A 17,216-nucleotide genomic window follows, 5' to 3' on the forward strand; every position below is an offset into this window, starting at 1 on the left:
GACGGGCGCCACACTGTATTGTTGCATTTGTAGGATAAAGTCGGAGATTCACAGATCACTCCCACATTGTCCTTGACCAATCCTCCCTGTAACACGAATATTATGCATGGGACTCATCCAGAAGCACAAGATCTCGCTAAATGCATGTGTATTGAGGAGTATAACACCTCATATCGGTGTATAGTAGACATGAGAGTGTTGCGTTGGTATGCCGGCCGCGGTGGTCTCGCGGTTCTAGGCGCGCAGTCCGGAACCGTGCGACTGCTACGGTCGCAGGTTCGAATCCTGCCTCGGGCATGGATGTGTGTGATGTCCTTAGGTTAGTTAGGTTTAAGTAGTTCTAAGTTCTAGGGGACTAATGACCACAGCAGTTGAGTCCCATAGTGCTCAGAGCCATTTGAACCATTTTGTTGCGTTGGTATAACAGACAGTTAAGAATAAACGTGGTTTATACATGACGGAGTTCCAGACAGATGACGTTGAAACATTTCAAATAAATCAACACTGTAATCAATTCCGAAGCATTATTGCATTGTTCAGAGTCAGTATCAGAAAAGTCAACCATGAGAGAAATGATCGTAGAGCATAAACACACACTCCGATGACTACACGGTTCTGCACTTAAATGTGCTAATTGTTAAAGCCATGTGGTTTCCGACGCGTCAGTCGTGCAGAATGCAACACTCTTAATACTCGAACGGAGAGTTTGTGCAGATCTGTGCAAACGGCTTCGAGCACTGTCCTCCAGATCCAGTGGAGCGACGCATGCATATGTAATATGCTCAATGACAACACACGGACGTTAATTGTTTTTATATTGGAAGAGAGAGCCGCGGTAAAATCTGATAGAAGGTTCAGTTACGAAGAGTGTTGGGTTGGGTTGTTTTGGGAAGGAGACCAGACAGCGAGGTCATCGGTCTCATCGAATTAGGAAAGGACGGGAAAGGAAGTCGGCCGTGCCCTTTCAAAGGAACCATCCCAGTATTTACTTGGAGCGATTTATGGAAATCACGGAAAACCTAAATCAGGATGGCCGGACGCGGGATTGAACCGTCGTCCTCCCGAATGCGAGTCCAGTGTGCTAACGACTGCGCCACCTCGCTCGGTTACGAAGAGTGCTATAACTGACTGAAGTTTCGATGCAAGTAACTCAAAACTACACCGATTTTGCTCATACAACTAGAATCGGCTATTTATTCTCACAGAATCATGACATGTATTTATTATTATCGTCACGGTTGCCTGTTTATAAAATAGGTGTTACCGCATGTCCTGCATTATATCATATTTCATTACCTCTTATTCTAATGTAGACACAACCTGAATTGTAGCGCTTTGTGGAATATAGAAATGATAGCGTTTTCTTTCCCAGCTTGTGGGTAGATTGCGTGAAACAGGCTGTGATGATCAAATTGCTTACAAAACTAGGAAGCGAGAATCTATTGCGGTTTGATAGAAACTTTACGGACATGTCGGTAGAGGTCGGTTATGCAAAAAGATGTCAAATGTATACACACTGACGGTAACTGGTTTCGATGTAATGGAAGAGATAGTCATGTGGTAGAATCTAACAGGAGATTCTATTACAATACAGGCTCTCACGATTTATTTTGTAAACTCAAGTATGACATAGCATCACATTGGCAAAACGAGACATGCCATAGTGTACAAAAAAACTATGTCCTCTTGTGTTACAGCTTGTTATTGTTAACCATAAAATGACTGCATGTTTTTTTTCTGCCATTTTAGCTAATGGCGTGAAAAATTGTTTTCTGTAATGTCATTTAACGTGTCTGAAACGTTTGTAATACACATGTGCATTATGGTTTTATTTACAGACACTGATCTGCATTTGAGAGACACTCTTAGGTCGTGTAATTTGGCCATCAAAGCGAAAGAAATTGCTTAACATAGATGTTTCTTCTTTGGAGTTCAAATTCTTGCTTTTTCTTTATTCCGATCATTTTTTCCAAATAGCGAGGACGTTCTGCGGTGATCGGTAATTTTCACATCAAAACAGTAGAAGTCTTTTCCCAATTTTAGGCAAGGTGGACGTGTCTCTGCTGATCATATTTAATCGGTGGCGGTGTACTTAGTTGGATGTCGTAAAATAATGAGATGCGAACGGTATCCTGCAGTTGAATGTAAAAGCTATACCCATTTTGCCAATAAAACCAAAAGAAAACGGACTGCGCCTTTTTCGTGGAAAGAGGACATTTACTATCGTCGTGATTGTGTTTTCCTTTTTTAATAGATGCTTGATTATAGGAGATTCATTGATGTTAAATGCAAATGTTACAATCCAGTGCTCTGAACGGCGATGTGGCGGAGTTCTGTAGGAGGTCGCAGTCAGGATAGCCCTCATAAATCACGGTTTTGTTTTGGGGGCTGCCAGTGTCTCGCTCTATTGTGTGAGTAGCTTTTGTCGACATTGATAATGGTGTTTTATCTACACACCCTGTTTTTCCACACAATCTCAATCCTGTTCTGTGGCATTCCGCCAGTGCGAAACAAGGGTGTGTATGTTCTGTTGGTACCAATCGTTGTCTTGGTGGTGCTGCCAGTGTGTCACTGTGTGAACTTCCTTTGCTGACTGACAGATGCAGCGCCGACTGCCGAGTCATAATGTGCTTCTCCTAGTGAATGACAGTATCAGCTCGTTGCAACATGTCAGGTGTGACAACCGTGGATGGTCTCCCCAACTCCTGCAAATCCTGGAGCACTGTCGAACTGCCTTTTGATGACTCCACTCTCGGTTCCTAATGACTAACTGTACTTCTGTCGACAGCAGATGCTCCATAGACTTTGCACATGCGTTTTGAATATTCCCTACAATTCCTTTCTCTGCAGCGAGATATAATGACAGCACATTGCTTGTAACGTGTTTCAGATACAGGCGACATTTTGAAACTGTCTTGCAGCTACACAATCTGTCAGAAGTGACAGAAAATGGCACGCTCACTCAGCAGACTTCAGATAGTACATACGTACTGGTTCACATTCGTAGCATTGTTTTCGGCTGAGAAAAAAAAATGCGGTGCATTACTTTCTGGGCAACTCACGTACTTTAGATGAACGGCCAGCCTATTGTTTAGTTGACTGTACGTGTTATTATGTTTACAAAGGAGCGACAGCAGCCAGCTCGTGCCGCAAGGCGCGTTTGGCGGAGCAGCTGGCCGTTGGAAAAAGCCTGTCCCCCCCTCCCCCACGCCTCGTAGGTGGGTGGCAGGAGGGAAGGAGGGGGGAGGCGATGAGGGGAGGTAAGAGGACCTTGAATTTCGGCGGTTTGTGAGCGCTTCTCGAGGAGAGCGCACGTTCAGCTACTGCCTCCTCTGCAGTCTTTTTGGGACGGTGATTTTCCCCACTACATGTGCTGCCTTATGAGCCATTCATTATGACCTGGTTTTTTCACGATAATTTCTAAGTGTTATTAGAACTGTGATGCATTGTTTCTATCAGTTGTGGCAGAATGTATTGACATCGGTAGTGCCGGCCGGTGTGGCCGTGTGGTTCTAGGCGCTTCAGTCTGGAACCGCGTGATCACTACAGTCGCAGGCTCGAATCCTGCCTCCGGCATGGATGTGTGTGATGTCCTTAGGCTAGCTAGGTTTAAGTAGTTCTAGGTTCTAGGGGACTGATGACCACAGATGTTAAGTCCCATAGTGCTCAGAGCCATTTGAACCATTTTTTTGGCTTCGGTTACCTGAGCTGCATGGTGGCTTTTGATCATATGTCTGTAGCAAACTCTGGCGTCAAACAATGATACATAATGTCCTAGACTGTATGCCTACTGGTAATACATTTGTTAAACTCCTCTCTGTCCAACACCAGCATCTCATTAGAAGAAAATATTTCCTTCCAAAAAGAATTAAGAAAGTACCTTAGACCCCTGCCTTTTTCCCACAAGCTCGTAGGTGAAGGAGAGAGTTTGAGTGTGTCACTAATTTCGAGTGGCATTGTGAAATTTTTTCGCAGGAGGAGAACACCAGTTGTATGGTATTGTCATGTTTTGAGCTGTATGCGATTTTAGGCACTCCTTGTGGAGTATATAGTTGTATGGTATTGTCATGTTTTGAGCTGTATGCGATTTTAGGCACTCCTTGTGGAGTATATAGTTGTGTAATGGGCCCTATCTTTATGATTAATCAGGTAATTAGTACTGATCTTTATGTCAGTTTCCCAACCAAAATAATTAAAGTGCACTAACCTAACCTTCGTCTCCTGCCTCTGGACAGTGTGTTGGTGATGTGGAGAGGGGGGGAGTGGTGAACTTGAGCTTTCCAAACACAAGGACCATGATGACACCCGAAACGGAAAGGGCCCTACCATTTTTATTTTCCCGCCAAGTGCCTTTCGTAGCGTAATTGTGTTAGGAGGTGCACTTGGGCTTTCCTTCCAGGAAGATCGATGTTTGAGATCCGTATAGGACACCGTGGTTGATTTCCCGCCAGTTCCTGGGTGGGGGGTGGGGTGGGAAGTCAGCACAGCTCTCGTGCAAAGAAATTCCCACCAGTATTCGAAATTGCCGCCATCTCCCTACCGCTATTATCGGAGGCGAAAAGTGTCTCTTGAGACTGCTAAAAATCATTGTCTGGAATATGAATCGAGCCCAGATGTTAAACTTTCTTCCAAGAGACGTTAATTGTGACTTCCTATACGTCGGTTACACACTGTTCCATTGATCCCCTTGTGCTAACTCATCGCCGTTCACCTATCGCGTCGACTACGCAATGCTTATTACCGCCGCAATTTGTTAGTAATTAAAATGAAATCACATTATACACTCCTGGAAATTGAAATAAGAACACCGTGAATTCATTGTCCCAGGAAGGGGAAACTTTATTGACACATTCCTGTGGTCAGATACATCACATGATCACACTGACAGAACCACAGGCACATAGACACAGGCAACAGAGCATGCACAATGTCGGCACTAGTACAGTGTATATCCACCTTTCGCAGCAATGCAGGCTGCTATTCTCCCATGGAGACAATCGTAGAGATGCTGGATGTAGTCCTGTGGAACGGCTTGCCATGCCATTTCCACCTGGCGCCTCAGTTGGACCAGAGTTCGTGCTGGACGTGCAGACCGCGTAAGACGACGCTTCGTCCAGTCCCAAACATGCTCAATGGGGGACAGATCCGGAGATCTTGCTGGCCAGGGTAGTTGACTTACACCTTCTAGAGCACGTTGGGTGGCACGGGATACATGCGGACGTGCATTGTCCTGTTGGAACAGCAAGTTCCCTTGCCGGTCTAGGAATGGTAGAACGATGGGTTCGATGACGGTTTGGATGTACCGTGCACTATTCAGTGTCCCCTCGACGATCACCAGTGGTGTACGGCCAGTGTAGGAGATCGCTCCCCACACCATGATGCCGGGTGTTGGCCCTGTGTGCCTCGGTCGTATGTAGTCCTGATTGTGGCGCTCACCTGCACGGCGCCAAACACGCATACGACCATCATTGGCACCAAGGCAGAAGCGACTCTCATCGCTGAAGACGACACGTCTCCATTCGTCCCTCCATTCACGCCTGTCGCGACACCACTGGAGGCGGGCTGCACGATGTTGGGGCGTGAGCGGAAGACGGCCTAACGGTGTGCGGGACCGTAGCCCAGCTTCATGGAGACGGTTGCGAATGGTCCTCGCCGATACCCCAGGAGCAACAGTGTCCCTAATTTGCTGGGAAGTGGCGGTGCGGTCCCCTACGGCACTGCGTAGGATCCTACGGTCTTGGCGTGCATCCGTGCGTCGCTGCGGTGCGGTCCCAGGTCGACGGGCACGTGCACCTTCCGCCGACCACTGGCGACAACATCGATGTACTGTGGAGACCTCACGCCCCACGTGTTGAGCAATTCGGCGGTACGTCCACCCGGCCTCCCGCATGCCCACTATACGCCCTCGCTCAAAGTCTGTCAACTGCACATACGGTTCACGTCCACGCTGTCGCGGCGTGCTACCAGTGTTAAAGACTGCGATGGAGCTCCGTATGCCACGGCAAACTGGCTGACACTGACGGCGGCGGTGCACAAATGCTGCGCAGCTAGCGCCATTCGACGGCCAACACCGCGGTTCCTGGTGTGTCCGCTGTGCCGTGTGTGTGATCATTGCTTGTACAGCCCTCTCGCAGTGTCCGGAGCAAGTATGGTGGGTCTGACACACCGATGTCAATGTGTTCTTTTTTCCATTTCCAGGAGTGTAGAATTCACATGAAGAATGAGAAAATTCCTGTAAGGAAGTGTTGCTTTCCTCTTGATCTCTTGCAGCGCTGTGTATGGTACTGACCATGTGGTTAACGTAATGCAGAGTAAACGTGAAGTCGATGTTTTGAGACTGTCATTCGTTTACTTTTTAAGCGGCCTGTGTGATAAAAGTGTCACTCTAAGTGGAGATCAAAATAATTTACACGATTTTCTAAACGGAATACTTCCATCAAGACCTCCGTGAAAGAGCTCGAGTATAGCTGTAGGAGATACACCGGCCGCCGTAAGCCATGGAGATCGAGACGTATGAACTACAGCGCACGTGAAGGCAAGAGGAGGCAGCTCGAAACATTTATGCCATATATAAAGCGAGTACTGTCGAAGGAATCACCGTGCTCATTGGTTTAATCGTTTCAAACAGGATCGTTCTGACAAGCATGATTCGCAATTCAGTAACACAACCGTGTTCAATGAAGAACGGCTTAACGTTTACCGCTATGGCCTACGTCAGGGTATGCTGTAGCTGCCCAATGGGGTGACGGCGACCACTTAACCTTAGTGTAAAATTTCTATTCAGTGGACAATGTTCGAAAGCTGGGTGTAGGGGTAATAGGTGATCCAAATCAAAGCATCAGAAATGAAAGTGCTGGCCAGATCTGCATTTTTGCTGCGACGGGAATCAGATGGAAGACAGATGTAGCACATCTCCTGTATTCGCTTACACGATAATACGACTGTACTTGGTCAAGAACTGCATCAGCAAAATGTTGCACCTGTATACCTGGTTTCACAATAAACCTACTCCATCAACCAAAACATCAGTTGCTACCGTAGTCTGTGTTGTGTCGGTAGCTGGGCCGACACCGTGAAGTTGAGATGGCTGAAAAGGCAAGCTACACTAACGCTGTAGCCGATAGGGCACGCAAGGTGGACGCCGACGGGCGTGAAGTCTGGAACATGAGAACTTATAAATGAATAAGAAGAAAAGTATGTAGATGCTTATTACTTATCTTTTTATTAGTCCTTGGAATACATCTCTCTTGAATACTCGTAAGCTATAGGCACTGATACAAATGGCGCCTTGCTAGTTCGTAGCCATTAACTTAGCTGATGGCTATTCTGTCTCTCGGCTAATGAGAGAGAAAGGCTTCGTACAACTGGGCGGTAGCTAGGTTCTCGTACAACTGGGCGGTAGCTAGGTTCTCGTACAACTGGGGCCGAGTGCTCTCTCGTATCACGAGACCTGCCTTGGTGGTGGCGCTAGGTCTGCGATTACACAGTGGCGACACGCGGGTCCGACATGTACTAAATGGACCGCGGCCGATTTAAGCTACCACCTAGCAAGTGTGGTGTCTGGCGGTGACACCACATTCCTCCCCCGCAAATCGGCGAACGGTCGTGTGATAAGGCTTCCGCCCGCCGTGGGGAGGACCACATGTTGACGTATGCGATGAGGTGGGGAGCCTAACAACAGGCGAGGCTGTGCCACCCACACCCGGCCATACGGTCCGAGGGGAGCTAGGAAACGCCTGAAAAACTAGTCCAGGGTGCACGTCAACATGCGGTGTATGCGCCCGTAAAGAGACAGGAGTGACCGAAGGATCAACCTCCATTGCGTCGGGGTAGCCGACGCGCGATGACGTCATGTGGTCCGGAGCGGGCGGAAGTTCCATGGCGGAGGACAGCTGGTCACGGGAAGCGATCGGTGGCGCGTGACCCTGGGAGGCGCTTGGCGGCTGCAACGAAGCGGCGAATGCGGGCGGCGCCGGCGGGAGAACAAGCGGCGGCGGCGGCGGCTGCTGCTGCTGCGGCGGCGGCGGCGTGTCGCCATGGGGCAAAATGGAAGGCATCGTCGGTAACACCTGGGGATGAGGCGAGCCAGTAGATGGGTCCCCAGGGCGCTCACCGGACGGCACCGTCGCTGAAAGCAGACGGGGAGCGGCAGAAACCGAGCGACGACAGAGGCGCAGCTGATTGAGATGCCGACGCACCTCACCAGAGGCCCCCAAAACCAAATACATCGCGCGGCCGAGGCAGCGAAGAATGCGCCCTGCGAGCCAACGCCGTGAACCTCGATAGTTGCGATAAAATACAACGTCGCCTGGAGCAAAAGCAGGAGTCTGCCGCTGCACAGGAACCTGATGCGGCGGATGCAGCAAAGACATCAAGGTGCGATGAGGACGACCGTGGAGCCACTCAGCCGGCGAGCGACCATCTCGGGGCTGAGAGCGATACGAAGACAAAAAGAGCAACAATGCGTCCTCCCGAGAATGCGACTCTTTCAATTTCAACATCTGTGACTTGAAAGTCCGGACCAATCGTTCAGCGGCACCGTTGGACTGAGGCGAAAACGGCGCGGATGTCAGATGTTGAATACCATTGGCCTGGCAGAATGACTGAAATTCTGCGGACATGAATTGTGGGCCATTGTCGGAAACAATAGTCTGCGGAAGACCTTCAATGCAAAAGATAGCAGACAACGCTTGGATGGTGGCGGAGGACGTCGTGGAAGACATCCGGACAACAAAAGGAAAATTACTGAAGGCGTCGACCAGAACTAACCATCGAGCATTCCAGAATGGACCAGCAAAATCAATGTGCAAGCGTTGCCAAGGGGAAGTGGCTTTTGGCCACGCAAAGACTTTCCGCGGCGGTGCGGACTGTTGTTCGGCACACGCCGGGCACGAAGAACACATATTCGTAAGCGCAGCATCGATTCCGAACCAAGTACAGTGCTGACGAGCAAGTTGTTTCGTTCGCACTATACCCCAATGTCCTTGGTGAAGAAGCCGTAAAACAGAGGACTGTAACGAACGTGGGACCACGCTCTGGACTGATCATTATCAGAACGCAACAACAAAACACCACGTCGAACAAAAAGTCTCTCCTTGTGAGCAAAAAATCGGGGAACCAACGGATCCTCGATCCGAGACTTTGACAAAGGCCATTGCGTAGCAACAAAACGTAAAACATTAGCAAGGACAGGGTCAGCAGCTGTGGCTGTAGCGACACGACGAAAATCAATCGGAAACGATTCGACCACTTCATCGGTTTCCGAATCAATGAACATGCAAGCAAGTTCGGAAGAATCGAATGCTTTATCCTCAGCAACAGGCAAACGGGACAACGCATCGGCGTTTCCGTGCTTAGCAGTGGACCGATACAAGATATCGTAGCGGTACTGCGAGAGGAAAATAGACCAGCGAATGAATTTCTGCGCTGTACGCGGAGGTACAGGCTTGGTCGGATGAAAAAGCGATGTCAAAGGTTTGTGGTCTGTGATGATGGTAAAGTGACGACCATACAAGAAATCATGGAACTTAGTAACACCAAACACGAGAGCCAAAGCTTCTTTCTCTATCTGTGAATAATTTCTTTGCGCAGACGACAGCAATTTGGACGCAAAGGCAATAGGGCGATCATACGAGCCAACTTTGTGCGCAAGCACAGCACCGATCCCGAAATTCGATGCATCGACCATCAACAAAAGGGGTTTCTGGGGATCGAATGGCGTAAGACAAGTATTAGAAAGCAACGCCGATTTCAACTGGCGAAAGGCGCGTTCGCATTCCGTCGTCCAGAGAAACGGAACACCTGTACGGCGTAAGCGATGAAGCGGAGCTGAAATGAACGAGGCATTGCGCACATTCACTCACACCTTGTGATTCTACATTGTTCAATGTTCTTGCGACCTCCTGACGCAATGCGTGAGGAACATTGCGCGCTCTGAAAAATTGCGGTTGCGCGTTGACCTTCAGTTCCAAATGTGCTTCATAGTTTTTAGCGCAACCTAAGCCCGGTGCAAAAATGTCTGCAAATTCGTCACACAGCCGAGAAACACTGTCTGTAGGCACAGTCTGATTCACTGATAGCACCTGATTTACAATAGACATGTTAAACAACTTAAATAAATCGAGACCAAACAAGTTCACTGCAGAAGAAGAACGAAGAACGTAAAATGACACAAGTTTTGTTTGTCCCTTGTATGTTGCAAGAAGGCTGCACTGTCCTAACACAGGAATTTTCTGTCCGGAATATGTAGTTAGCTGAACATTTGCGGAACGCAACGGAGGTTTGCCCAGTTGTTTGTACGTGTCGTGATTGAGCAATGAAACTGCAGCTCCGGTATCGAGCTGGAATGGTATCACTTTGCCTTCAAAGTCTAAGTCCACAAAAAGTTTATTGTCCTGCTGACGACAAGAGCGACTGTGTTGTGCAATTGGAACAGACACTGGTACAGAATCACTTGCTAATTGACGTGATTTCCGGCGACGTCGACGCACAGTTTTTGTGGGACGATCACAGTTACTGTTAGAGAAAGTGTCACTGGACGAAGCGGAATTAACGACATGAATGTCCATAGGCAAAGGTCCACGAGCCTGAGTGTCCTGGGTTCGATTCCGGCGCGAAGCAAAGGGCCTGGAATGATTGTGATTGTCTGATCTGAGCTTTTTCTGGCAAACACTTTGAACATGTCCTTTCTTATTGCAGAAAAAGCAAATAGCTTGGCGTGACGGGCAATGTTCACGCGAATGTCTAGTAGCACACCGCGGGCACGATTTCACTACATTTGTGGGCTGGCGCGGCACACGTGGCTTAGCGCGCGGCGGCAGCTGCTGTGTCGACGTGCGCAAGGCCCGGTTACCGGGCCGCGCAGCGCGTCCAGCGGGCCGGTTAATGTTACACACGGCTGGCGAAGTTTCAAAAGATTCCTGAGCACAGTCAAGTGTGTCCTGTCTATCCAATATGTCTATCACTTGTTGAAGGGAGGGATTAACTAGTTTCAAAATTTGCTCCCGTATGCGAACATCAGAAACGTTCTGTGCAATTGCATCACGCACCATTGTATCTGAATAAGAAAGACCACAGTCACATTCAAAAGCACAGTCCCTAGTAAGTCCTTGCAATGTTGCTACCCACTCCCTATTAGTTTGACCGGCCGTACGTTTTGTACGAAAAAACGTATACCGTTTTGCAACCACATTAACTGTTTCTTTGGAATAGGCATCTAATGCAGACAAAATTTCCTCGTAGGACAAAGTTGCTACGTCGCGTCGGGGAAACAATTTCACTATCACACGGTATGTGGACACACCGACACAAGAAAGCAAAAACGGCTGCCGCTCATTACCTTGAATTCTGTAGGCAGCAAGGTGGAAGTTGAACTGGCGAGACCACTCTTGCCACGTCTCATTGGCTGCCACGTATGGTCGAAAGGGAGGTGCAACAGCGTTTAGTGGCAGCGGTAGCGAAGAAGCGGCGGCGGCCGCATCGGTTTGAATGGTACGTTGACCCTGGACGAGCTGTCCAAGGGCATCCAGTAACGCCTGCGTCTGCTGATTCTGCAAGCGATAAAATTCGGACAGTACATCTGGAGAATGTGGCGAAGCCATGACACAATTAAATGTAAGCAATCAGAAAACACTTTAAATCGTCGCCAATGTTGTAAACGAATTAATACAAACTCTTTTGCTCGTCGCCAATAAATGTTGTGTCGGTAGCTGGGCCGACACCGTGAAGTTGAGATGGCTGAAAAGGCAAGCTACACTAACGCTGTAGCCGATAGGGCACGCAAGGTGGACGCCGACGGGCGTGAAGTCTGGAACATGAGAACTTATAAATGAATAAGAAGAAAAGTATGTAGATGCTTATTACTTATCTTTTTATTAGTCCTTGGAATACATCTCTCTTGAATACTCGTAAGCTATAGGCACTGATACAAATGGCGCCTTGCTAGTTCGTAGCCATTAACTTAGCTGATGGCTATTCTGTCTCTCGGCTAATGAGAGAGAAAGGCTTCGTACAACTGGGCGGTAGCTAGGTTCTCGTACAACTGGGCGGTAGCTAGGTTCTCGTACAACTGGGGCCGAGTGCTCTCTCGTATCACGAGACCTGCCTTGGTGGTGGCGCTAGGTCTGCGATTACACAGTGGCGACACGCGGGTCCGACATGTACTAAATCGACCGCGGCCGATTTAAGCTACCACCTAGCAAGTGTGGTGTCTGGCGGTGACACCACAGTCTGCAAAATTTGATCTGCTTTCAATTCCACAGGAACGTTGTACATGAGATTCTTCACGTGGCCCCACACAACCAATCAGACTTCATTCGAATCATCCGCCCCTGCGATAGTAGACTTGAAGATAATGTGGTGCGCCATTACACTGACTTTGCGAGTCTTGTCGAAACCTGAATTTGTATAGAATCCTGATACACATCCTACCGCAAGAACACAATCACGCTGCACGCGGGATGATGGAGTGCTTACACACTTTAGAGCAGGACCATCACCCAGAAACAGCTAAATCCCTAGTAACCTAAGCCGAAATTTGCGCTTCGTCAGTTCTAGCATGATATTTGCGCGAGATGTTCAAAGAGAGTCCCTGTTATGTTCCACAGAATAAAGGGAAACAGTGGGGTTTGGATATAATTTTGTATTCAGAATTTTATCTACTTACCCTGTTTGGAGAAAGAAATCGAAATTTAGTAACACAGTGTAGACAATTATTACTGTTACCAGTTTCGATGTATTACACAGGAATGACAATGGTATGTTATCATAGAATACGTGATTGCACCGATAGTCTTGATGCGTTTAAGAAGATAGCTTTCGCGTAGAACTGAAGATTTCAGTAAGACGGGAATTCACAAGTTGGGCAACAAAAGTGCCGACAGTGAAAGCCGAGCCGAGCCGCTGTCTATCCAATTACTCAATAAACACGCACTACAGGTCACTGAAGCGGCCTGCTGGTGACATCTCCGTTAATTGCACGCCTCGTACAGAGGCTGTGCACCCACACGGTACACGTGTTACGGCGGTCACTGCACTCAGCGAACCTGGCATTTTTGCAAGGTCGCCGCGTATTTTCTTGTTCTTTACTGCTTAGTCGTATTTCTGTGCACCTGCTAGTTGTACAGATATCGTGTCCGTCCCCCAGTTGTGTGTGCGCTGAGGCTCAAAATTAATTTTATCCATCCTCCAGAAGTCTCTGCCATCTCTACCACTCCACTTCATGCAGTTCACTCACTGATGCATTCATTTCCTCCCCAATAAGGCAGATGCAGTACTTATACTATGAATGAACCGCTGCTTCCACTCCCATGATTTACACCTCACCATATACTGTTATCTTATACGACTAAGTAAAAGTCTACGATACCTCGAACTAACTCTCTACGGTAAACTGAAGTGCAAACCTCACGCAGTAACTAGCCAACAAAAAGTTCAGGACACACAAATACTGCTACAATTGCTAACTGGTCGAAAATGAGGATTGCATCTATCCACCAAACGCCCCATACCTACAAAGATTTAATACAACAGATTCTGTTAACTGGTTATCCTTTACACCACAATTGTACCACTCCTTCCAAATTCGATAGCACACTTCGCATCCGTCAGGGTTTCTCACTCTGACGATGTGTCAATTTACTAATTTACCGTCTCTTCTCTCTCACACTGAACACCTAGTTCTATCCTACACATTCTGTAAAGTGAGGGCCTCTGCATTATAATAAGTGTCTTCGAGTGACTGTTTTATTTTTAAAAAAAGACAACAGTATTTTACTTTAGCTACCTGTCTCAACGAATTTAAAATCGGTGTCCGAGAAGGAAGGAAAAATTTGAATTTTGAGCCATTTTGTCGTATGACGGTTGGCAGCCGTGATTTTTTCATGTTTGTTATCTGTGATTCTTACCATTAGTAGCCTGAGAGATTTTGTGTGGTGAGCATTGTTGTTTGACGTTTATTTTCGTAATGGAGCAGATGACAACTGAGCAACGTATCCAAGTGATAAAAAATTATTGTTCACCGTTCGCGAATTGCGTATGACACTCGGACATAATGCTGATCCAACCGAATCATCAGTTCGGAATTCGATTCGGAAGTTTGAGACCACAGGTTAAGAAAGCAGCACGTCCGCGTTCTGTTCGAACACAAGAAAACATTGCTGTCGTGCTCGACAATGTGACCGTAACCCCCAGAAAATCGGTTCGCCGACGAGCTGAACAGCTGAATCACCAAGTTCACTGCAAATACCCTTTCAAAAGGTCTGAAAATGCATGCGTACAAGCTTCAACTTACACAAGAGTTGAAGCCTGCAAATCATGGAAAGAGACATCGATTTGCTCGAGGACTTCACAGAAAGAATAATTGTCTCAGATGAGGCTCATTTCCACCTCGGTGGGGACGTCAATAAGCAGAGCTGCAGAATTTGGGGTAACGAAAATCTGCGACTGACTGTGGAACATCTACATCTACATCTACATCCATACTCCGCAAGCCACCTAATGGTGTGTGGCGGAGGGTACCTTGAGTACATCTATCGGTTCTCTCTTCTATTCCAGTCTCGTATTGTTCGTGGAAAGAAGGATTGTCGGTATACCTCTGTGTGGGCTCTAATCTCTCTGATTTTATCCTCGTGGTCTCTTCGCGAGATATACGTAGGAGGGAGCAATATGCTGCTTGACTACTCGGTGAAGGTATGTTCTCGAAACTTCAATAAAACCCCGTACCGAGCTACTGAGCGTCTCTCTTGCAGAGTCTTCCACTGGAGTCTGTCTATCAACTCCGTAACGCTTTTGCGATTACTAAATGATCCTGTAACGAAGCGCGCTGCTCTCCGTTGGATCTTCTATATCTCTTCTATCAATCCTATCTGGTACGGATCCCACACCAGAGAACAGTATTCAAGCAGTGGGCAAACAAGTGTACTATGACCTACTTCCTTTGTTTTCGAACTGCATTTCCTTAGGATTCTTCCAATGAATCTCAGTCTGGCATCTGCTTTACCGACGACTAATTTTATATGGTCATTCCATGTTAGATCACTCCTAATGCCTACTCCCAGATAATTTATGGAATTAACTGCTACTAGGTGCTGACCTGCTATATTGTAGCTAAATGATAAAGGATCTTTCTTTCTATGTATTCGCAGCACATTACACTTGTCTATATTGAGATTCAACTGTCATTCCTTGCACCATGAGTCAATTCGTTGCAGATCCTCCTGTATTTCAGTACAATTTACATATATTGTGAATATCAACGGTCCTACGACACTCCCGTGCGGCACACCTGAAATCGCTCTTACTTCGGAAGACCTATCTCCATTGAGAATGACATGCTGCGCCCTGCCGTCCAGGAACTCTTCAATCCAATCACACAATTGGTCTGATAGTCCATATGCTGTTACTTTGTTCATTAAACGACTGTGGGGAACTGTGTGAAACACCTTGCGGAAATCAGGAAACACGACATCTACCTGGGGACCCGTGCCTGTGGCCCACTGAGTTTCGTGGACGAATAGCACGAGCTGGGTTTCGCACTATCGTCTTTTTCGAAACCCATGATGATTCCTACAGAGCAGATTTCTAGTCTCCAGAAAAGTCATTATGCTCGAACGTAATACGTGCATCCGCAACGCACGACTGTGTGGTATGGATTCTGAGCAGGGGAGCAATCGGTCGGTACGGTTTTCAAAATGCCGATGAAGCTGGCGTCACTGTCAACGGCGACCTCTAACGAAACATGCTTCCTGATTTGTTTTTCCCTCTTATTGATGAAAATGACGATATTTGGTTTCAAAAAATGCTACGAGATGTCACACATCCCGTGAAACGATTGCTCTGCCGAATGAAAACTCACCTTAAAAAAATTGTCTCTTTGGTTGGCAACCGATAATGGCCTGAAAGATCATGCGATCTTACGCCTTGTAACTTTTTTGCGGGGATTTGTCAAATCAAGAGCATACGTGAAGAAACTACAAATAACATACCAATTGAAGGATGAAATTAAAAGGATTATTAACGTCATACTACCAGATGTTTGTGAACGCGACGTCGATAACTTTAATGAACGCATTGCTCGTTGCCATGCGGCCTTGTATGGTCATATGGAGGAACCCATTTTTCATACATAAATGGGAAAAAATTCTGTAATGTGTTCGTAAAAAAAAATACATTTTTAATAAATTTTGTATTTTCTATAGCACTTCAATATTCGTCCCTACTTCTCGGACTCCCCTCTTATTACACTGATTGGAAAAAAAAGTGAAGCACCTAGAAGACATAGCCAGATGTTAATATGACTTCATACAATCTGTATATTGAGAAGCAGTAAAAGAAACAAAAGAAAAATTTGGAGTAAGAATTAAAATCCACGGAGGAGAAATAAAAACTTTGAAGTTCGCCGATGACACTGTAATTCTGTCAGAGGCAGCAAAGGACTTGGAAGAGCAGCTGAACGGAATGGACAGTGTCTTGAAAGCAGGATATAAGATGAACATCAACAAAAGCAAAACGAGGATAATGGGATGTAGTCGAAATAAATCGGGTGATGCTGCGGGAGTTAGGTTAGGAAATGAGACGCTTGAAGTAGTAAAGGAGTTTCGCTATTTGGGGAGCAAAATGACTGATGATGGTCGAAGTAGAGAGAATATAAAATGTAGACTGGCAATGGCAAGGAAAGCGTTTCTGAAGAAGAGAAATTTGTTAATATCGAGTATAGTATAAGCGTCAGGAAGTCGTTTCTGAAAGTATTTGTATGGAGTGTAGCCATGTACGCAAGTGAAACGTGGACGATAAATAGTTTAGACAAGAAGAGAATAGAAACTTTCGAAATGTGGTTCTACATAAGAATGCTGAAGATTAGATGTGTAGATCACGTAACTAAAAAGGAGGTATTGAATAGCATTGGAGAGACGAGAGATTTGTGGCACAACTTGACTAGAAGAAGGGATCAGTTGGTAAGGCATATTCTGAGGCATCAAGGGATTAACAATTTAGTATTGGAGGGCAGAGTGGAGAGTAAAAATCGTAGAGGGAGACGAAGATGTGAATACACTAAACAGATTCAGAAGGATGTAGGTTGCAGTAGGTACTGGGAGATGAAGAAGCTTGCACAGGATAGAGTAGCATGGAGAGCTGCATCAAACCAGTCTCTGAACTGAAGAGCACAACAACAATATGTACACAACATTAACGGGTTTGAAATCATTAGCGTTGCAGAG

This window comes from Schistocerca serialis, chromosome 1, assembly GCF_023864345.2.
Source record: "Schistocerca serialis cubense isolate TAMUIC-IGC-003099 chromosome 1, iqSchSeri2.2, whole genome shotgun sequence".
Classification (NCBI taxonomy): Eukaryota; Metazoa; Arthropoda; class Insecta; order Orthoptera; family Acrididae; genus Schistocerca; species Schistocerca serialis.